This window comes from Acipenser ruthenus, chromosome 3, assembly GCF_902713425.1.
Source record: "Acipenser ruthenus chromosome 3, fAciRut3.2 maternal haplotype, whole genome shotgun sequence".
Taxonomy (NCBI): domain Eukaryota; kingdom Metazoa; phylum Chordata; class Actinopteri; order Acipenseriformes; family Acipenseridae; genus Acipenser; species Acipenser ruthenus.
Genome location: NC_081191.1, coordinates 23370023 through 23393288, shown reverse-complemented (window position 1 = coordinate 23393288; position 23266 = coordinate 23370023). Strand labels below are relative to the sequence as shown.

At 37.2% G+C, this 23266-nt stretch overlaps 1 long non-coding RNA gene across 1 annotated transcript; it reads left to right on the top strand.

The window, feature by feature from the left end:
* Window positions 1–1777: 1777 nt before the first annotated feature.
* On the top strand, window positions 1778–22147 carry LOC117395019 (uncharacterized). Its single transcript, XR_004543444.3, has 3 exons — window positions 1778–1950; window positions 19293–19616; window positions 22083–22147. It is a non-coding gene; the product is annotated as an uncharacterized LOC117395019 (long non-coding RNA).
* Window positions 22148–23266: the final 1119 nt, after the last annotated feature.

The following is a 23266-nucleotide window of genomic DNA, read 5'->3' as shown; positions in this document are numbered from 1 at the left end:
TATGTACTGCGTTTAAATTCCTTAACGAATAGGATAAAGCAAAGGCAGAATACTGCATACATGAGACAAACAGGTACATGTAATTCTACTTGTATTCACAATCTCATCTCATTTAACTTACTCCAACAGTTTATCATTCATTTTGATTTTCCTTTCACAATAATTAACCCCTCGATATAATGAACAAAAGGCTTGGACCCCCAACAAGTTCATTATAGCGAGGGTGTACTGTATATATATATATATAGGATATCAAGCATCAAAACTGTCTCTGGAAATTAAAATGAGAAAGTATTGTTTTAAAGAGTAAATATACTTCCATATATATATATATATATATATATATATATATATATATATATATATATATATATATATATTGTAAACAACAAGAAGAATAAGATAGTTAAGATAGCTGATATTTCATACCTATACCAAGTTTCTCTTTAATATGGTCCAAAAATTTGAATGAATATGATGACTAAATAGTGCCATTTCTCAAACAAGAACAAAAAAAGTTACAGTTGTTATTTGTTGGTAGTATAGTATAAACCTTACAATATAGTTACATTTTTTTGTTACAGTTTGAGTCCTGTTGATATCCTGTTTTGATATCAACATCTTCTTTAAGCAACTTCAATTTTCAATAACATAGAACATAAGTATCGACGCCCTCCTATCTTTTCAGTGTACTGTGGATATTTGTGTGGTTATATTAACATTCTTTAACATCATATTTACACATAGAATGCTCAACACATATATTTCAATTATGCTCAGAACGACTGTGTAAAACATTACATTTGAAATTAAAAAGCAAAATATGAATGTAAAAAAAAAAAAATGTTTTTAAAAACTATATTGCCTTAAGTTTTTAGAATTCACTTTTCGTTTCATAATTTCAATGTTCTACTCTATAGTTCTAAACATAATTATACATATCCCCATTTCCTAGGTGGTAATGCATTACAAAAAATAGGATTGTGTCAATGCTTTTGGCTGCCAATGTACATATATTACAAAAACAATTTGCTTAAAAAAATTCTGGACCAGAATGCATTATGTAAGACTGTTGTAGAGAAAAAATTTAACATTCAGCCTATCCCCAAGGAGTTTGTGATGCTTAAGATTATTCAGATTCTTTGAACAATGAGATAGACTATACTTAACCTGTTCTTCAATGTTTAGTTGTCGGTAATGTTGGTAATTGGTCTTGCATTGGTCCCCTTTATGCTACTATAGTAGTAGAGAGCTGTTCCCTTGGATCAAGGTTAGCAGCTGAAGTAGGAGGACAGGAACATGAGCCACAATGAATGCTCTGTCAGGGGTTAAGTGGGTTAACTGAATGACTGATTCAGTGCATAGCTGATCAGGATGGCAAGTCTATTGCAATTTACTTGATTAATATTTTACACATTAAGTTTGCACGTTCCATGTGAAAATCACAGAATCACTGTTTCCCTTCTGGTATCTTTGTTAGATTATCTACTAGGCCTGTCCATTGGGAGAAGCTGTCACTGATGCTTCATTGTTTTTTTTGGTGTGTTTTGTGTTCTTTCGCTGCTTGCAGTGCAGTGTTGCAAACCAGCCTTTCATTGAAGAGCATCAACGATTTGTTCAGGGCAAATAAGAAGCCAGGCCTTGGCAAACAATGCGCCCATGAAAGGGGAGGGAGGGTCGACTAAATGCAAATATCCACTTTCTGCAGAGGGGGGAGCCCTCCCCCAGTATTGACAGATGGCAAATCTCCATCCAATTTAGTGTTGGAACAGGCAGAGGTACTGTTGCTTAGTCCAGTGCCTGAAAGAGAGCCTGGACTGAAGCAGATTCAGTATTACTGGTAACTTGATCATACTTAGGATAAGCTACATGAATAAAGTTGAATAAACTTGTTTATAAGGTGAAGACAGAAGGAATTGTTGTCTTGTGCACCTGTGGGGAGCCTTAAAGGTAAGACAGTTTGCAACCTGCTTCTGTGGGTTTAGCATGATATTTTGCATTAGAAAGTACTGTACATTCTTAATGATAGGCTTACATTGCTGAGAATGGGTCTTCTTGGGTGTTTATTTCTAGTTTAATTTAGTTTTTATTCTATTTACAAAATGTGTATATCTATTTGTGTGCATTTGGTTTTATTATATTTTAAAAAAATGGTATTATAAAATATAAGCAATATTTTTTTGTATTTTTTACAGTCTTTACTTTGTGGGAAACACCATTGGTGTGTGCTTGTTAAAAGTTGTGTTGATCTAAGCTATTCTCACACAGGCAAACTAATTATTGTGGTTTGCTGATACTACAGCCTGAAGTCCATGAGAAAGTAATGAAATACAAAGACACAGTGGGAGCTGGATCCCAGTATAGGAAGCAAGGCAGAGGAGTTGAGTTTTAGGATATTAATCTTTGTTTTTTAAAAGCCTTGCCTTCATACCAGTTACAGATAAAGGACAGCTATGAATAATTGCCAGCTTTAACAACACAATGAAGACCCAGGTCATGTACAAATGGCAGTTTTATTGACAAGGGTTGGTCAAAACACCACTATAGTTCATTTAATATTTATGATATGTACATATGAACTGAGGTCTAATAATGCATGTCTTTAATTATAGCAAACAGTTAAGACTGTATTAATTGTAATAATTAATAAAATGAATGTGTATTTTACTTATCCATTTTGTTTCTTGAAATAGTCTGCTGTTCTGTGTGACTTGAGTAAATGTTTATGAGGTTTCCAGAAGAAAAGCTTTTCTTTATAACCACATCAAAGAGGCCTCAACATGAAGGGTCACTCACACAATTGTGCCATTCTCTTGCTGCCCTCATCCCCCCCCCTCAATTTCCACTTGATTAAACTCCAAGCTTCTTGAGTGAATCTGGAGGGAAAATGGTTGGCTAATTCTAAGACTGGAAGACCAAAACAAAGAATACAGAGACTCTTTCAGTCTATTTTCAATTAAAACCCAACATGGTAAAGTCTTAAATGATTTTTGATCAGACAAAGAACTGTAAAAGTGAAACAAACACATGATAAAAGGTTTGTTTAATAGCCAAGTTATGCATAAATGAGAGTTTTTGTTTCAGTTCACATATCAAGTTTACCTAACACTTTTGACATATGTTTGTTATGACTGGGGCCCTGCGAAATTCCCGGGAGAATTAGAATGACATGACTAACCTGTAATTTAGTCCTAAACCTCAAGATGTCCGTGTAGCCACTCCAGCTAAACTGATCAAAAGAATAATTATGTAATCAACTCATTAGATTCCGGCTAATTAGAAAACACCCCCTAATTACGAGGGACAATTATTGCCATTCTAGAAACTGATGCATTTAAAGAAAAAGCTTAACTCGAGACTTTGTTTTAGAACAAATAGATGCACCAACAAACTCAAAAGGCATTTCTTTGAGAGATCGCACGCAGCAATATCCATCTGGTGTGCTGCACACTGATGGGTATAATTATTTTGAAAGCTGTAAAGTTAGAATTCATCAAACATATAATAAAGTTGCAGAATTAATAAATACATACCAAGCACTGGCATGAGAGTTGCACAGCACAGATGGCAGAATAAACAAACAGTGTGATGCTAAAACTTTCCACAAAGTTTTTGAAAAATTGATGAGTTACTACAACCCTGATCAATGCAGAATAAAACCACGTATTCCAGAGTCTGATGCTGACTGTAAATCAGAAATGGAGGGATATCAACTATATGCAAAAGAAAATGGTAGTGGAATTTCTTTGACCGAATTGTGGAGAAATGCAGAACTATTTCCCAGTTTAGCAAGAAAGGCTAAATATATTTGTCAGTTGTTACCAATTCTGTGGATACTGAAGGAAATGTTTCTTCATATGGACACATTTTCACAGAGTAACTTCAATCCATGAAAGAAGACCGGGTTAACCAACCGACGATGCTTAAGTTAAATAGCAAAATATAATGCACAAGAACTGAGAATGGATTTCTTTTGTCTTTCATGCAAACATAAGTAACGGGTTATGGGTTTCTTATGAACAACCTTTTTTATATTATATTCAAAGAACAAAACCAAACCAATAAAAACAAAACAAAGAAAAAATAAACACAGCTTACATATGTTACAGAAGCTATCAAATACATAGATTCCAATAAATGGTTATAATATCTACAGTCTATTAAAAAAAATATATATATTTTCTCTTCTGTTGACGAAATATATATTTGTGCCCTGTGAGATCCAGATGTTTATTTTGTAATGTATTTTTTGACGAAAAGATTTGCGTAAAAGTGTACTGATAAATTAAAATGATTATTACTTATCGACCACCTAAGTCAAACCCGCTATTTCTGACTGAATTTGGGGATCTGGTTTCTGTAGTGACAGTTAAATATGATAGGGTTCTTTTATTGGGTGATTTTTCATAGGGCAGCAGTGTGGAGTAGTGGTTAGGGTTAAGCTCACGTGGTTTAATGATACAACTCGTAAGATGAAATATGAGGGTCGTAAACTAGAACGGAGATGGCGGCAATCTAAACTGCACATTCATTACATTGCATGGAAGGGTCACCTGGTTAAATATAGGAAGGCTCGGGCATTTGCTAGATCATCATATTATTCTAATTTAATTGAAACAAATAAAAATAACCCTAGATTTTTGCTATTAATTAAATTAATGAATCCTTCCCCTAATAGTCCTACCATTATTAGACAGCTAACACAATCCGGAGCTGTTGCTACAGGCCAGCATTAAACCCGGACAACACTTCACAACTGCCCTTATGAAAAAGGTTGTGAAGTGTTGTCCGGGTTTGCTGTATCAATTGTAACATAACACTGACATGGTCGATTCGCATGGGAGTAAAAAGACACAGGATGCCTGTTTTAAATTTTACAGAAGGTCCCGATGTCCTGTAAAATAATCAGAGGACCTCTGAGAAAATGATCTGTGATAAAAAGAAATGGACGGTTTCACAGATGTCGGTAAAAAATTCCGAAAACACCTGTTTATGTGGTGGGTCAGAGTTCGGATTTAGACACAGCCAGGCAGTGGCATAGCTAGGGGGGAGTTCAAACCCCTAAAACCACCCACCTAGCTACGCCACTGCCTGGCTGTGTCTAAATCTGAACTCTAGCCCAGCACCTGCTACACACTTGCTCCATTCCCCCCAGTGGAAAATACTAAAGCATTGTTCACTTCTAGATGCCTTTTGACACATTTAGCCCAAACCTTTATTATTGAAAATAAAAGTTTTTCACATACTGTACAGGACATAAAACATGTCCAAAATGTACAAGAAGCACTGTACTTCCTAGGCCTTTCAACATCCCGACAAGATGGTGGACAGATACAGTAAGCACACTTTTCATACTGTAGGAGTTCACCCTACCCTGCGAAATGTGCACAGTTTGAAGTCTTCTGTTAAAAAGTAGACCACAGTAAAAGATTAGCAAAGTGTAATAAAGCAAAGGCTAGCAAAGAACATTTGATCTCTGGTTTTCAAGTTTGACTTTGTAAGGTTGCTGCTTCATACAATTCAGTTACATTTTTACAGGTATATGTTATATTTCATACATATACGCCAGTTTCCAGTTTTGCTTATGACCCTGGACATTGTTGTGGTGGTTCCCATAGCAACAGATTTAACAGCAGCTTAGTTCTGTGCTCGCTAATGTAAAACGAACAGCAGTGCAGTCAAATTCACTGAAAACAAAAAGTAGAGTCTCTGCTGTTTTTTTTTCTTAATGTTGTTGTTTTGTATCTCCAGTATACTTTATGGTAGGTGGCCCGAAAACACATTTATTTTCTAGATACAGTGTCTGCAGAAATATTTAGACATTTTCTAAGTTTAATTACGCAAAGTTTTAGATTGTAAAGTTGTGTAAAAATCAGTTCCCTTCTCAAACTGCAGACATCTCTGTTAAGTGTTAATAACTATGTTGTCTGCTCTGTTTTGCCTTGTATGTCTCTTAATAGTGTTTTTTCGACAGCTTTAAGCTGTTTTTGTTCTTGGTCTTAATTATATATTTAATATCTTATGGGCATCTTGATTGATGACTTTTCAACAACAGAACTGTTCAATGCAGTCCAGTAATAGCACAGTCCATGAATTATATTGCTGTTTTTTATTTTTGTTCAAAAACACAAGGACATTCACAGCATATAGACTTTTTTTTTTTGCTGAAAATATAGGTGTCCTTGATCTGATAGCTCCAGACTTTAAAGGCATTATAAAGTATGTCTGTGGCCTCATTTATGTCCTGACAATCTACAGTGAGCATGTACAGTACAAGTCTGCATTATGGTGTGTTAATATTTTCCTGAACTTTCTAAGCTATGCTAGCAGTATATCAAGTACTCTTAATTCTACATACTAGCAGCAATATCCAAATCCTACTTATGGCACATAATGTATTATTCTGTGTATAAGATGATGATTTATTATTGAAATGAATGGGTCTATGCACAGTAATCACTCTCTGAACTGATTGTTCTAAGATTTTAGACATTAAGGGAAGCTGGGTCACAGGCTGAGCGTTTGCCAAGTGATCTGCATCTTGATACGACTTATTTAATAATAGGGGGAACAATAGCTGTTTTTAATGCTGATGCGACCATTCCAGTTCTGAGGGAACAGTGAACCATAAACCGCAATTACATTTTATCTGAAAACTCCCTCAAAATCATACTGGGGCTGTCAGAACACTGTTGCTGATGGATTGCAAGGAAGCATGATTCTCTAAACTGCAGGGAAATAGCAAAAGCAATTCCTATCAGTAGAATAATAATGGATATGCCAAAGCCAGTTTACTGCTGATTATATTAATAAGAAAACTCTTCACTTTTTTGTTTTACCACACCACATGTCTGATATAGCTAGAAAGAAATGTAGATACCAAAAATACAATTAAATGTCACAAAACTAGAAATTCACAACCCAAGAGTACCTAAAAACTCTTGAATTAAATACCTACATTTTTTAATTCTAGTTTGAGTTTTTGTGCTCCTGACATATTGGAGTAAATGGCTTTGGTGAATTTCCCACATATACAGTATCACTCTCTTACATAGTTCTATGGCTTTTGAAACAGGTGTTGTAATGAGGGTACTGTAGATAATATAGACTGTACAGATAAGTCTGGTTATACATTCATACCCCTTCTCCACTGACACATCTGACCCATGGGGGCTCGGTACGGTACGGGTATCCACTGGCTATTTGTCGGGCCGAGCGACACAGGAGAGAAGGTTTGTGTCATGTGTGAGAAGTTGTAAGGGGAGCTTGATTAGGGCAGTATTTAATAATTTAGCACCAGTAGGCTCTCAGGGCAAAAAGGGGTGAGGCTGATAGGCGAGATCGATATTTGTTATTTAAAATGTTGACATGTGAAAACCCACGCTCACAAGCAGGACTGCTTAATGGCAGTGTGAGAGACAACAACAATAGTTTATGAATGTTTAAGTAGGAGTCCGGATTGCTGTTTATTACAATGTTTAACAAATCATCACGCATGCTCTGTTTATGTTAATAGCCTACCAGCAAATTCCAGCCTTGGCGATTCAAAAGCAAAAACCAAAACACTTCTTCACTTTATTAGTGCTGTTAAACACGTTAGCTTGACGGCACAACAGTATTTATAGAAGGATATAAGCGAGGGAAAAAAAAATTATTTTAAGTAAAATGCTTAAGTAAATGTATTTTTTTAAACTGACATTTAAATGTAATGGTTCTCAAACATCGACACTCCCTCTCATCCATGCTCTGTTTACTACTACATCCCTCTTCTCTGAATGGACAGCTAAATCGAGATCCCTGCTATCATTGGTTGTTTCAAGAGTCCATTAAAAGAAAATTATTGATGTTGTGAACTGGAATAATTCCGCCTATCGTTTTCCATGTTTTTTTTTTTAAATAAAACATTGATAGCACTAGCAGGGATGGACTTTTTAATGAATTGGAACCCTCCGGCCTTCCAAGTGAAATATGGGGAGTGGTATTTAATTATGGTCAGCGATAAAAAGCTCAGTTACCCGGAGATCATTGACAGATCCCAGAGACCTTGAGACTCAGTAGAAAATCGGGAGGTTAGACCGGTATGAGTCACAGCCAGATAATATGCTTGACCTTGCAAGCGTGAGCCCCCTCGCTGCCTACATGAAAAAAGCTTTCCTGTTAAAAATGTACTGACGGTAAGCATTTGCGTCTTAAAAACAATATGGAAGTCCACTTTTTTTTTTTTATTGGTGTGAATGCGTACTTGCATACCAGTTATGTGAACCCCTGTCTATAGCACAAAGTTAATACATTTTCACATTTGACTAAGGTTGTTTTCTGAACAGGAGACCCACCTGTTTGTGCCCGTTCTTTATTTTGATCTTTGTTGTGATCTGTCCCTAAGCCCAGCAATTATTGGTGCTTGATCTGGTAAATTCCACTCTGACACACTGAAACACAGCAAACATTTCACTCCAGCTTGAGGCACATCAGGGGAATCTTTGATCTTTAACCTGATGTAAACTTTCTCTGTCTTATGTTTGAAAGACCTGCTCCCTCTGACAACAGAGCCTAAGACACAGGGTGTTGTATCCCACACAGCCTTAAGGGGCAGTTTTTTACAGGTCTGAAATAGGGCAGTTATCTTAACTAATGTATTCTTCTTGTTTAGAATCACTGAATATCATTCACTGTTTCAGTCAGAAAGCCTGCAGTTTAATACAAATGCACCCACTATAGAGCAGTCAGATGTCTTCTCTCTAAGTACTGTACACTAGAGTGTAACCATTAACCTGTTATCCTATGACACTATGACCCCAGTGGAGGTAAGAAATACTGCATTTGTTCAGTTTTAAAGCACCCTGAGTAAACTCCTCAAAAGTGACCCTATACCAGGACTATATGAAAAGTGCAACATTTTTCTTATTTGCCGCACCACTGAGTAACTTACCCGTAACTTTTAACACTCATAATCATACTGTAAAACTAAAATGATCTATGTATAGCTTGACAAACATTTCTTTTAAAACTTTCTCATCAGCTTTGTTAATTTAGTTTTTGTTTTGAAGTATTACTAAGAAAAGAAGAATATGATTTAATCTCCTTTGTTGAAGCTTATGCTAAAAATAGCATAAAACAAATGGTGCAACTCATTACTTAAGTAATTTACTATTTTTCCTATTTTCCCTGAGCACTAGATTTATTTTCTAAACCAGAAGCCTGGTTACTACGATATTTTTCATAGGCCATCTGACCTGTAGAATTAAAGGCATGAATCAAAGTGTTTATTTAGTATTAAAGTGTGAGAAGATCAGGCAACATTGGCCAATAAGGACAAGCTGTTCTTGTACTGTAGTCAATAAAATTCCTGGACTTTTGTTTTGGGTTGCTTAGCAAAGTCTGCTCTCCTGCTAAAGCAAAAACATCTAGTTTATTGCGTTGCTCTTTTTGTGCCTTGCATGAGCAATGCACTACTGACAGAACGGCTTATCAAATCAAGCAGGGGGAAACGACAAAAGCATCACAGCCTGTGTCGTCATAATTTCTTAGTACCTCTCTAAGTATACAGTGTGGGCCTATCAAAAACATTAAAAATATAAGTTTAGTTTATGTTTAGTGAATAGAGCCTGTGATGGGGTAGCCAATGTGGTGACTTCAGGCCAGAAGCAGGAACAAACACAAACAGGCAACTGCAGGGCAAAAGACGCTTGCGGCGCTGTTTATTTATTTAAACAAAAATAAAATAAATATTTAAACAAAAACAAATCTCGAACACAATAAGAAAATAAGTAATCCAGGTCAGGCTGGGCAAATCGCCTTCACTGTTCCTAGATTTATTTTTTATTTGATTTCTCTCTTGTCCCCTCCGCTCTCTTGTCTCAATAGGCAGGTAATTTGGCAAGGCAGAAATGACAGTTCAAATAAAATGTACAGATTTTAACCCACTAAAGCCCACGTAGCTCATCTGGAGAGGCAGAAACGACCCGTGCTGACTAAGTGTCTTCACTTTATATTACATTATTATTATACGATGGATAAAACCAAATATAAAAAATGAAAAGGACAACTTAATGAACCAAGTTTATTATCCGACAAATGCAAACAATTGTATAGAATGAAATAGCCGGTATTGAGCTATAATTTCATCCTCAGGGAGATCAAAATGGGTAATTGTCACAAAGACGGCCGGAGTGGGTGGCGTCAGACCAGAAGCAGGAAATAAACAGACAGAGATTTGGAGTTTGGTGGAGCTGAGCGAATGGTTTCGCTCAGCATTTAATAACAGAACAGAAAATAAAAGGTTTGAACAAACACTGGACACGGCACTTGCGCCAAAATAAATAGACAAACAAAACGTACTAAACACTTAACAAACGGTGCACGGAGAGACAAACAAACACGGTGAGTACAAACACTTATAGATTATTATTTTCCTTTACTTTACGTTCTCCTTCTCTCTCACCCATTCTCCACTCTCGAACACCCAACCCCGACTGCAAGAAATGTGCGTCTATATATACTATTGTGCTGGGATTCAATTACTAATTAATTATTCACTTGAATCCCAGCACGTGAATTAATTCTGTGCAACCCCGTGCTCACATATTACATTTAACCAGCACGTGAAGTGATTTGTGCCCTCCTTGTGCCTAAATATAAATCTACACTTTTTAAATACACGTGAAACACAGACCCGTTTATATCCCGTGTACCAATCTCTATACACCAACATTAACACACGCACACAACATACAACATATAACACACAAATGCACACAGGGGCGGGGCACATTGCCACATATACCCCCCCTTGTGCGCAGCACACATGGCCTCAACGGCCACCTCCCCCCTTAAAAACCCAGCAGTCCAGGACAAAGTCTCGGGCTGGGAAGGGAGGCTTCAGTGGGCCCATGGCTGGCAATGCTGTCAGCACCCCTGCCGGTAGTGGCACGGCTGACAGCCTGCTGGTCCATGCTTGCAGCGAAATTGCTGCGGGGGATGCTGGTCTCCTGACCTCTCCCCCTTCCTTCGTAGCCGGTAGCTCCCCTTGGTGGGGCTCCGACCACAGTACTGCCGGCAGCGAAGAAGCTGCAGTGGGAGCAGGTCTCCGGACCTCCCCCACGATCTCCGGCAGCGAAACTGCTGCAGTGGGAGCAGGTCTCCGGACCTCCCCCACGATCTCCGGCAGCAAAACTGCTGCTGGGGTTGGTGGTCTCCAGACCTCCTCCCCCTTCTTCGTGGCCGACAGCTCCCCTTTCTGGGGCTCCGGCCACCGTACTCCCTGTGGTGGAGGTACGGAACGCAGAGACAGCTCCTGCTGTTCTGCTTCTGGCAGTGGCGGAGGCAGAGGCAGCTCCTGCTCCTCTGCTCCTGGCGGTGGTGGAGGCAGAGGCAGCTCCTGCTCCTCTGCTCCTAGTGGAGGAAGCGGTGGAGGTGGCGGAGGCAGAGGCAGCTCCTGCTCCTCTGCTCCTTCCGGTGGAGGTGGGAGCAGCGTGTAGTCTCCTGCCGATGGAGGTGGGAACAGCGTGTAGTCTCCCCTTTTTCGAGGGGACTGGTGCTGCTCTGCCTCTCTTGCAGGGAACTGGTGCGGCTCCGCTTTTGACGGGGAAACCAGCAGGCATTCTCCCTCTGCTGGTGGAGGTGGAACCAGCAGGCATTCTCCCTCTGCTGGCAGCTTGGGTCCTAGGGCTGTGGAAGCCCCGACTTCCCTCTCTTCGGGCTGTGGACGCACCGACTCCTCCCTTTTGGGCTGTGGACGCCCCGACTCCTCCCTGTTGGGCTGTGGACGCCCCGACTCCTCCCTGTTGGGCTGTGGACGCACCGACTCCTCCCTGTTGGGCTGTGGACGCACCGACTCCTCCCTGTTGGGCTGTGGACGCACCGACTCCTCCCTGTTGGGCTGTGGATGCACCGACTCTTCCCTGTTGGGCTGTGGACGTTCGGGCTCCCCCCACTCAGGCGTAGGACGTTCGGGCTCCTCCCACTCAGGCGTAGGACGTTCGGGCTCCTCCCACTCAGGCGTAGGACGTTCGGGCTCCTCCCACTCAGGCGTAGGACGTTCGGGCTCCTCCCACTCAGGCGTAGGACGTTCGGGCTCCTCCCACTCAGGCGTAGGACGCTCGGGCTCCTCCCACTCAGGCGTAGGACGCTCGGGCTCCTCCCACTCAGGCGTAGGACGCTCGGGCTCCTCCCGCTTGGGCTGTGGACGCTCAGGCTCCTCCCGCTTGGGCTGTGGAGGCAAAACCAACAGCCCAGCATTTTCCAGCATCCAGTCCCGCACTTTGATCGCGTCTTCTGCCATTTTTCCTTTTTTTTTTTTTTTTTTTAAATCCAAGAATGCTGTTCCTGCTCTGGCCTGAGTCCTGGAGGCGCTGTAGATCCCACGCAGGATACCACGTGTCACAAAGACGGCCGGAGTGGGTGGCGTCAGACCAGAAGCAGGAAATAAACAGACAGAGATTTGGAGTTTGGTGGAGCTGAGCGAATGGTTTCGCTCAGCATTTAATAACAGAACAGAAAATAAAAGGTTTGAACAGACAAAAACACTGGACACGGCACTTGCGCCAAAATAAATAGACAAACAAAACGTACTAAACACTTAACAAACGGTGCACGGAGAGACAAACAAACACGGTGAGTACAAACACTTATAGATTATTATTTTCCTTTACTTACGTTCTCCTTCTCTCTCGCCCGTTCTCCACTCTCGAACACCCAACCCCGACTGCAAGAAATGTGCGTCTATATATACTATTGTGCTGGGATTCAATTACTAATTAATTATTCACTTGAATCCCAGCACGTGAATTAATTCTGTGCAACCCCGTGCTCACATATTACATTTAACCAGCACGTGAAGTGATTTGTGCCCTCCTCGTGCCTAAATATAAATCTACACTTTTTAAATACACGTGAAACACAGACCCGTTTATATCCCGTGTACCAATCTCTATACACCAACATTAACACACGCACGCAACATACAACATATAACACACAAATGCACACAGGGGCGGGGCACATTGCCACAGTAATGCAGACCCTAAATACTTTCCCTTCTCAGTACAGTGACTGGGCTGTTTAGGAAGGCTAGGAGCCTGCATTCTCCGTCGTAAGAAATACGTTATGACTGCTGCCATAATGCTCTTTCCTATCAGCTACTTTCTGACTTTTTCTTTGCGCCCAAATAAGACCAATTTGAAATTGGACTTTTTTGTGGACCCTTTTAGAGCTGGCGCAACTGTTCTGCCACTTCATGAATCTCATTTTAATATCACAAAAGCCCCACGTACAATTTGCACATGCATATAATTAAGGCTTGACATGCCTTAAAGAGTATGGCTAATCAGCAGCGGAGCGCATTTTGGAGGGGCTAACACGGCCTTAACTTGCCAAAATTGTCTTGATACATACAGGGCAATTTTAAGGCCGGTGTAAACTCTGCGCTATGGCCTTAATGCCGTCCAAACGCTTGATATATGACCCCCCCCCCCCCCCCCCCGTGTTTTCCTCTCAATCTTTGCACACTGTCCATTTTAGTAAATACAATCCAAAAACTAAAACAAAAGGCATACATAAGCATGCATACATTTCGGAGAAAGGGTAACTTTTTATTCTTTTTTTTATCTATTAATGTATTTAAGCAACACATTCTCACATTTTATATTCAGACAGAGAAAACAATTTGTATCTAGCATAATCTCTAACATATAGCCATTCCTACAGCTTCGAATATATATATATATATATATATATATATATATATATATATATATATATATCTCCTGCTAAAGGATGTGATACTGACCAGTATCTTTAAATGTACAAAGTAAAGGATTTCAGTAGATATTTTAGTTTTGTCTCTTACTAATTATATTGAAGCTTAAAAAAACATAAACATGACATACAGTATGTAAAGTCCTGTCTAAAAATAGAGTGTACTGCAGTGGGTTAAACTGAATCTGCTTTGCAATCATTTGGGACTGTAAATAAATTACAGTGACGTCAGTGCAGCTACCAGCAGTACACTTCATTTAATCAGTGAGAACTAATGATAAATACTTTGTTTAAATGCCATTCTGGGTCTCCAATGTACAAAATGTTCTGTCTTTCCCATATGATGTACTGTAGATATGGATAATTCAGTCCTACACACCCTACAGTTGTTCCCTTACAAAAGTTAGGATTAACCATAAGAGAAAAGATAAGCGAGACCCATGATGCTGTACATTTGAAAAATAGTTTATTAACTAAATAAAATAATAAAACTGATCTTGAAATGCAAGGCAGATTAACCAAATATATACATTTTAAACTTTTGGCTTAGATTCTTAGAGCCTCAGCCAGCACCAAAAGCCTTTTCTGTAATATCAATGACTGTCAATTCTTTCATTATCAGTACAGATAACGGAATACAGGTACTGTTATAGAAATCTATAGGTTATCACGGGCATTCTAAGATGTCATATCTATGGTCAACTCCATTCACCCAATTTCCAATATGGTTGGAAGTTACACCTTGTTTGAAAATAATATACTTGAGTGTTAAATGTTGTGGCACGCTTACACTAAGTTATATGAACTTTGTAAAGATTTAGAAGGGTTTGAGGTTTTTTATTTTTTATAATGCTAATGTTTTACAAATGGTATAATACCACAGACGGTGGGTAAACAGCAATTACTGAAATGTGTACAGTCATCACATCACATGAAGTAAGTTTTGAAAGCAATAAAAAGTCACTTCACCCATAAGTTGTCATTTGTATAACAAAGAGACTAAAATAGTCTTCATCTGGCATTGTCTATTGTGATTTTCCCTGAGATACTCTGTCCTCCTGAGAGACATATAATTAGTTTCATGGAAACAGGAAAGCACCACCCATTATTTTACTGCTGTCATACTTCAATAACTGGGTAGGATAGTAGGGCTTCAATTTCACCAGCATAATACTAGGAGATGACTGTCACGTCAGTCTTGTCTATGTTGTCCTACCCTGAAAAAAAGTTGCAATCTACTGGGCTGTATTTACTTGGCTTTATGGTTTGCTCTTGTGGTTCATTATGTCACCAGAACTCACTGAGGAAATTATATGTTCTGTTTTGATATATTTTTTATTTGTTATAAGATGGTACGATAACATTCGTACCCCTTTCTTATCTTTCATTTTCTCATTTTTCTATTTTTATTCCTTTGTTATTTTTACTTATTTCCTTTTGCGTGCTGGTATTTATTTTAGAAAATCTCTCCTCTGGGATACAAGATTTATTTTGTAGTTTTTTCAAGTAGAAGCAGGCGCACATTCTTTTGTAGAGAAATCATTTCAATTTATGCATTGACATGACCTATTTTTATAAATCTTATAAATAGGGCTTCTGTTTTTCCGTTTTTATTAATTTAATTTTTTCAGTGCTTATTTTGTAGCTATTTTCGAGTTTTATGTAAATATGTTTCCTTCGGGGCTTTTGCTTTTTATATACTCTATAAAATTATTGTTTTCAGTTACTTTCCAAAATGCTTGGGAGTTTTTTTCTTTCTCTATATGTACAGTATAGCAATTCAACAGTACTTGCACACTTAAGTTGTACGTTCTTTCATTTGCTGTCTTATGGTCACGGGTTTTTGTGCTTTTAGGCATTGTTTTACATTTTGCCACAATTTGGAATTCTGTTTTAAATTCTCACTAGCTAACTGTAATATAGCTTTAAATCCCATGAACAAGCCTTCTAATTGTGGTCTCCAATAGAAATGTAGGAATTTGCTGGCACTCAGTAGTGAGGATGTGTTTAAAGTATTCAGAAAGAATCATTGATAAAGGGAAGTTGCTCATCTGCACTGGGAAAGGTAGTTTGTTTTTGTTTTTTGTAGTTTTTTTTTTTAATGAGAAAGGGGTGAAGTCAACGTGAATTGAGTAACCATTTCCAGTGTTTTTCTGGTGTTTTTTAAAACCGAAAATCAGAAGTCCTGCTTATAATTAATAAAGACCATTTTTTATTTTGTAACTAATTGATAATTGTGGCGCTTCCCTTTTGAACCAGTGTGTGTATATATATATATATATATATATATATATATATATATATATATATATATATATATATATTCTTTTAACAAGGTTTGCTCCTCATTTAAATAACAGAATGGCTCCAAGTTCATGACTGCCTACACCTGCCTACAAATTTGATACTAAACAATAGTGTATTATGATTGAATCCCCGATTTTAAATGAACTGGTAATAGTGCATGCTTTCCTCGCAGTTTATACTAGGCAATAAATGTTCAGTGAATTTTAACCAAAGGCCTGTATTTTATGAACACATTACTTTTCCTCTTGTAACGTGTAAGGTTCATTGTTCCCTGTGTATTTTGTATTTTGTGCTGATTTATATTTAATTCCTTTACTGTGTTTATTTATCTTTTGTTTGAAAGGAAAAAAAAAAACATTTTGTGCTGTTGCTCAATTGTATACCCCATTGCAAAAGATGCACACAGTTTTACACCAATTCAACCTGATTAATGTAAAGCTGATCTCTGAAATTTACTTACAATTGTAGGTTATTTTAGAGATCAGACACTGTGTGTTTACTTCAATACAAGAACAAACAGGCTCTGAAATGAAGGCAGGTGAGTTCAGAATACCACTAAGCAGACGAGAAGTACTGGTACAGCAGACTGTCTAATCTGAACCAGCTGAGGCGAGACCCTGTCAGTGTATTGATCCAACTGAGAGGACCATACTAAAAATGCCTTGTCTAGTGTTAATGTTAAGTATTTGATCATTATATTTGATCAAAAAGCATTCATAATCAACATTCAATGAATAAAACAAACAGAGAACAATAATTAGTATGCATTCCATTATTATCGCATAGTTTTGTCTATAGGTCAGTTCAGATTACTGTGGTTCGAACACTGTTTTAAAGAATTTAATAGCATGGAACCAAGTGCTAGACACTGCTATTGAATTCCTTATGTGAAACCTATAGTACAGTTGCAAATGGTGAAAACAGAATTGCTGATATAAGTAAAAGTACCTGGATGACTAGGCAAACATTTAAAGCAGTGGAGAGTAGTCACTTGAGTTGATAAAAGAAACAATTAGAAGCATGTAACTTTCTATGGCAGACAGACAGATAAGAAATAGATCTCAGGTGGTGATGAAATATAGGGAGAAACCAAAATTAGAGGTGCAGGTATAGATCCACTGATGTTATCCTTTCAAAATGACTGCCTGGACAGATGGAGATTAGACCACAGTTCTGCCAGAAGAAAAACAGCGCTCCCTGTGTGCTACAGAGAAAGTGAAAACAATACAGCTGGCTAAACTGTAGCAGCAGAATTATTTTTTTTATAATAAGCTCACTATTAATGGTACATTGGGCAGTCTAGTTTATTACTGCTTGCATATTCATGCGGTGTGGCAGTTCTGTAGACAGAGACTTCTGTAGACTCTAGACAGAGTAGTTTGTGATTTTCCTAGGGATTAATGCTTTGGGGCTGATGAGAATAAGTTTGGAAGACAGCAACACGTTGCATGGTACTGCTGGATATTGCTACAGAGCCTCAGAATATGAATGCGCCACCGTGTCTTTGTGCAAAGGCAGCAGGATGGGAGATCCCTGTGGTGTAAAGGAGCTAGTACACCTAAAGCAATACAGGTCTGTAACTGCTATTCTAACTTAGGCTCCGTCTTTACTACAGTGTAGTTTATTTACAGGTAAGTACCAAGTTACGTACAGTATCAAGACAACAAATTACAGCCCCTGTGTATTTCACCAGCTGCATTGAGTTTCCATGCTAGCATGTACATCCACACGTACACAAGGGATTAAAATGCAGGAAAAGTAACGACATTGTTGATTAAAGTAAATAATCTAGAAGAGTGGTTATAATTAAATGATGTACACTACATCCGTGTGGTCACACTACTACAATATGCTTTAACCCCCATGGCAAGTTGTCAAACATGACAGAACTTACTGTAGGTCTCTAATTTTACTTTAAGGCATACAAATTAAAGAGTTTTCCACACACCAGGTGTTCAAAATATGTGCTGTGTTTGATTGGCTTTGTATCCTTTAGACATTTCTGTGAGCTTTAATGAATTACGTTCCCATGGCCACCACATATTAAAATATATTTCATTCCCTGATTTGGCTCATATTTAAATTCTCTTTGGAATGTACCTTTCAGAGATCCAGTTTATTACCTTTTGGAACTTATCTTAAGCCCACACTCTTTTCACAAGGACCCCATCATAAAGAGCAGGGAAGATTACAAGTTTTATTGATGTACAGGTGGGATGTTTCTTGCCACCTGGGAATTTAACCATTTGGTAAAAATGTACCTTTTTCCATGACAATCAGTGTCACCATGCGTTAAATGCTTTCATCTGTCTGTTGGATTTTCTAAAAAAAGAAACAAATCTAAATTAAAAGGCACAATGTGTTTATGTAAGGGTCTGGTTACAGAGTTTACTGTTTGGCAAAGTGAATGTTCATTTGGTCACCTTTAAAAATATGTGCCTACTTACAATGCATTCATATCTTCCCACATACACAGGCATATGTGCCTCACAATTGTGGGCCATACATACAAAGGCAGATTGTTTTTATGTTTGGCATTTTTGATGAATTAAAAAATGTTTTGCATCCAATAAACTCTTGTAGATGTTAAATAAGCCAACAACAAACTACACATGTTATTTTTTTTTCACAACATGCTTCATGTATTATTTATCTCGTATGATGATCTGCTAGTTAAGTGACTTGCTAGTTAATAAACTATCTTGAACATTTTGATATACTAAGCTGTACTTCCAAATGATAAATATCATTACTCACGTCCTATATTAATAGGTACATACATATTTTATTACAAAAAATATATCAAAAACAAAATCAGAATATTTGTTTTCTGAAAGCAGTGCTTTACTCCATTAACGTGACTTGGAACAGATATGTTTTGAGAAACCTTTTGACTTTTGAAATTGGATTTTTTTTTCAGTAAAAAACTACCATACCTAACCTTGACAGGCAGGTTAACCTGTCTTTGTACACCAGAATTTGTATAAATTAAATTATTGTGACCTGTCCTGGGGCAGCTTCAGAACACTTTGGTAATTCTTTATTCAAGATGCTCCAGGCATTGATTTTTTATTAAACATGACCTGTACTAATATTAGAAGAGGGGGTAGTGAAAGGCTATCAATATTGCAGCAAAAGTAAACTAGGAAAGATGATTCAGATTATCTAGGAGTGCCGGGTTTAAAAAGAGGAGGAAATTGATGGATGTATTTGTTTTGCTTCCTATGTAGGCTACTGCTCCTGGAAACCTAATGATTGTTGCAGAGCTGATAGAACACAGTGAAAAACTACATTTAAATCAATTGTTTGAAATCTTCTGTCTGGAGGGTGTTGCTTTCAGGACTGCTTCACTGGAGTCAATAGTGGTACATTAGAAAAGTGGTTCAGATCAGAACTCAACTAAAATCATCATTTTAAGGTGACTTGGACTTACAAGTAACAAATAGGACATGTCTTTAAATCTGTTGAAAAATCCAAAAACTACTCAACTGGTGACCAGCAAGAGTTTGGAACTGGAATGAACATTTACTGGTTTCCTACTGGATACTCAGCAGGTAAAAAAGAGATATATATATATATATATATATATATATATATATATATATATATATATATATATATATATAAAATTGTTTACAGCAAATGTATTTATTGGAGGGGTATAGACAACTATCTTGACCATTACTTCATCCATAACTCCATAACTACAAATATGTTATTAATAATAATAATAATAATAATAATAATAATAATAATAATAATAATAATAATAATAATAATAAAATTCACGGGACATTTATTGCCTAGCATAAACTGAGAGGAAAGCATGCACAATTACCAGTTCATTTAAAATCGGGGATTCAATCATAATACACTATTGTTTAGTATCAAATTAACACCAGGTGTAAGCAGTCATAAACAGAGCCATTCTGTTATTTAAATGAGGAGCAAACCCTTTTAAAAGAATATATATATATATATATATATATATATATATATATATATATATATATATATATATATATATATAAATTGTGTACAGCAAATGTATTTATTGGAGGGGTATAGACAACTATCTTGGACCATTATCATCCATAACTCCATAACTAAAAATACGTTAATAATAATATCCATTGATGAAGGAAATAGCTACAACATTTGTCTCGTTGACTTCTGAGTTTCATCTTAATGTAATGAGCATTAGGTCTCTTAACCAACAGGACAAGTTGGAAACCAGTGCACCAGTAGCTCTGAGAAAGGTTGATCAGTGCTGTTCATTGCTGGGGTTTACAACAGGGGATCTGGTGATTTTCGTCGAACTCGGGTGAACTTTACCTGAGTTTGAATCCAAATAAAGCACCATAACACAGATACCCTGACATAGAGTAAAAAGAGAGGTTCCACTCCAAGGACACTCACTATAGGGCAATTAGTGATGACTAGCCAAAGTGACACATGTAGTGGGCACAGTAGTGGGTCAATTTAAAACACAAGTACTTATTTTTTCAATAATACACACAAATCAAAATTACTTAAAAAGGAAAGAAAAAGCCCACTGTGAAAATGTCTCTTTGCATAATATGCCATCATTCCCTGCCTCATCCCAATGTGTATATTGTACCTCAATGTGTATATTGTGTCCGTTAATAAAATGTGCATACAACTTGTTACACTATATAGGCAGTGATTACTAGCCACAAAGGTCTACCAATATTTATATTGTGTCAGTGATAAATAATTATTATCCTATTTAGGTTAAATGGAAAGAATAAAAAGGTTTGAGAATCTTGCCCACAGTTACTGGAGAATGCTGTGGCATTTGACATACTGGCAAACTTGTTTGGAAGTTGGTTCAGCAACTAAATTGCACAAAAATAGAGCAAATTATAAACTGATACCATCAGGTTACTGTAACTCATTATCACAGATTGCTATTTTACAAACATTGTTTACACTGCTGATGTCTGTTTATGAGGAAACAGTCACATGTGCTCAACAAAATACAAACACAATGAAGCTTAAACTTTGAATTCCTAGAAAACACATTTCATCATCTCTACATCTGACCTAACAGCCTTACATTTCAGTCTTACATGTTCACATAAATGAGGGAAAACTTCAGAACAATTTGTACTTTTGTTATAAAATATTTTACTAACTGATGTGGCTGCAAAGTGTCTGGGGGCTAGGCTAATCTTTGCTGGTCCCAATAGGTCAAACTTTCTGGTTTCTTCTGTCGCTTCTCTCACACAATACTTTACATCACAGTTTGGAAATCCCGAAATTCCATGTTCTTACTTAATCCTGCAAAGATACCAACAAATACCAAGAGTTTTAGCTATTTCTATAGATGGTTGAAGGACCATGGGGATATGTAACTAAAAGCTGTGTGTACCTTAGGACTGCAAAATTTTGAAAACGATGGAGACCTGAGTTTATAAACACTGGTACTCATTGTTAAGACGGTAGATTACCTAGCGTAGGTTTCTCAGCAATTATCTACAAGTGCTTCACTCTACAAGAAGATGGTGCAAACCAGCCAGGCAGTTTATACAGATCACAGTGATGGATAGAATATCTTGAATTGGTCATGCACTGTAAACCATCATGATAAAGAGGCTATATTTATTTTAATTCAGGACTTCTTCTTTTTCACAAAGAAAACATGGAAAAAAGAAAGTGATTATTAAAATGTCTATATATATATATATATATATATATATATATATATATATATATATATATATATATATATATATATATACTGTATATATATATATATTATAAACATTATATATACTGTATGGATATTTTAAAAATTGATTTATTTATTTGTAAAGCACTGTTACATGCTTTAAAACTGAGCATAAGATGTATGCTATTCTAGTATTTTTTTCACAATTACTGCAGAATATTTGGACACTTTTTTTTTTTAAAGCCACACTGTGTTTTCAAGGATATGTGACGCAAACAGAGTTACTGACATCACGATGATTGTCCTCACTGTTGCCTCCTTCTAGCTGTATCTTACAAGGACTCCAAGACACAAGACCCCTGATTCTCTCTCTACAAACCTTTAACCGAGTAAGTATTGAAAACCTTTTCTGGCATAGTTTATACAAGTCACTTAAATAATGATATGAAATTAACTACAAATCCTAATACTGCAGATCTGTAAAACTTATTTTTGCTTTATGCTTTGGTTTTAAGTTGGATTTCCTGAGCTATATCTACACTAGTGGCAGTATAAAGCATATTACTTGTGGGATACTGTAATAGAATCAGAGAATTACTTTTCCATTAATGACCTTGTTATTATTTATTATTTCATTTTAACAATTTGTTATTTCATTTTAACAACCTTTAATAAATAAAGATAATGTTGTGAAATTGAATGTAGAAGTAGAAATATTGCTACCATTAATTTAACATTCTGTATGTACTACTGTATACAATGTTTAAAAGTGCAAATAATAACTGATGAAGAAAACACACATTGTTTCTAAATGTAAAAAGTGTGTGTCTGTCACAAACCTGAGTTTAAAAATGTTCCCAAACCATGTTTATCATGGGAGGTTCATATGAAAACAAAACAATTTAACAAAACAATTTTGAGTGTGCGCTTTCTGTCTCAAGATGTTCTTTAAATGCAGTCTTGTGCAACAATGCCACTAAAGTGGTTCGCTCTGTAAATACAGTGTTATAATTCTCCCTGTAATTCCCTAATCGTTTCTGTCATTGCTTGTGGTAATCCCTTGCACAAACAAGAGCTACTGTATGCCAAACAACAAACTTGTGAAAGTAATTTTGCAATGTGCTACCTGCACATAGGTGCTACGTGTATGAACAGCTGGAACAGGCAAATGTAAAAGCAAGGCAGGAGTTCAGCTACCAGAGTCTAACCTGCTATATCAAATAATTCAAAGTGAGTTGCTACTAGTAGTTAGAACTCAGACGAAACTACCCAATACAATGCCCCTCTCTGCAGCTAAGTTGTATCTTGCAAGTGTTATACTGTTACAATGGTTTTATTCCGCCTAGAAAATGTGCCTTTGTCAGAAAGGAAACCCTGACTCAGTAAGGTTACCTAAGCAGAAAAAAAGAACTCCCATGGTTTGTTCATAGGCTTGTAAGTTAGGTTGTTTATTATTATACCCTGCAGATGGAGGTTGTCGTATGTCCGGATGGACGTACATATGTCACA